The sequence below is a fragment of the Hipposideros armiger genome, unplaced genomic scaffold (genome assembly GCF_001890085.2).
Source record: "Hipposideros armiger isolate ML-2016 unplaced genomic scaffold, ASM189008v1 scaffold_283, whole genome shotgun sequence".
Taxonomy (NCBI): domain Eukaryota; kingdom Metazoa; phylum Chordata; class Mammalia; order Chiroptera; family Hipposideridae; genus Hipposideros; species Hipposideros armiger.
This window is the reverse complement of record NW_017731633.1, coordinates 1,918,621-1,920,031: the sequence shown is the minus strand read 5'-3', so window position 1 is coordinate 1,920,031 and position 1,411 is coordinate 1,918,621.

Below are 1,411 nucleotides of genomic sequence, written 5' to 3'. Positions count from 1 at the left end.
AGTGTCACTGGCCCTCATATGTGGGATCCGAACCGGGGCCCTCTGGCATCCCAAGCGAGTTCTTAACCATCGCGCCACTCGGCCGGCCCCACACTGCCCCTTTAGCTTCCTCCAACCCCACCTGCAAGTACCAAAACATTTACATGGGTATAGTGTAGAGAAATATTCTGCCAGTGGCTTTCACTTTTTGGACTACATCTCACAGAGAAGGAAGGAAAAAAAGGAAGGCTGACTCACATTGTCACACACACATACACACAGGACCACAATCTTTTGCAGTTCTGAAATCCACAAAGATTTTTTTTGTAACGCAGGTACTGGCAGAATCTGCTTCTGACCTGAACTAACTTAAGGCTACTTACAGCCTTTATTTATGCCCCTCTTATAAGTTTAAAACATTTCAAAGTGGTATTCGGATGCCCTATGGTGCACTAGATATTTTCTACAATGTTCCTTTTCTTTTCAGTGCTAATTGTATCCCACCAATTGACCTTACGGCTCACTGAGTCATGACCTGCAGCTGGAAGGTTACTAAGAACGGTGCTAAGGGGGCTTTGACCCTTGGAATCTCCTTCAGCACCTTCTTCCCCCCAAATAAACATACCTTTGAAGTAAAAATATTGAGCTTGCTCTGCAAACTCAACCTCAGGACTCACCCGTCCCCTCCCTTCTAGCCAGCGTATAGCCCAGAGTTATTCTGGGCCATTTCTGATGGGCATCTAGTGTGTGTTGGCCCTTTCTTTAAAAACAGCAGCAGACACATGCTATATGCTACTTTCCCCTCTGTTCACTCCCTCAGCATGATACCAATATTCATTTCATATCAACGTGAGTATAGCCTCCAGGTTCTTTTGGACATATATGATTGAACAAACTCTGTCCCTTGGACACCAAGCTTAACATCTGTCCTCTTGCTGTTTTAATGTAGTAGGGAATGTCCTTGAATGAATGTCTGCCTTCAGACGGCCTGGGTTCAAATCCTGACTTCACCTCTTCTTCACTAGCTTTGGCCAAGTTCCCTACCTCTCTGTGCCTCACTTTCCTCATCTGAGACATGAGGATAAGAGGAGAGCCCACCTGCAGGGCTGCTGGGGGATAACCTGAGTAAATATGTGTAAAGTGCTTGGAACAGCGTCTGGCACAGAGTGAGCACCCTGTAAATGTCAGCTGTTATTCTTCCATTTCAGGAACATAATAGATGGAGTCCTCCACTGAGGGACACTGAGGCTGTGTCCAGTGTTGTGGGCTCACAGCCAGTGTGGCAGGCAGAGGACATCCATGTGCACAAGTGTGAGGGTGTCTATAAGATCAATTCCTAGAGGTAGAACTGCTGGGCCCCAAGAGGGAATGTGGCTCCCCAGTGTTGTGGTTAAGAACATGGACGACATGGGTTCAAATCCCGCTGTGTTAC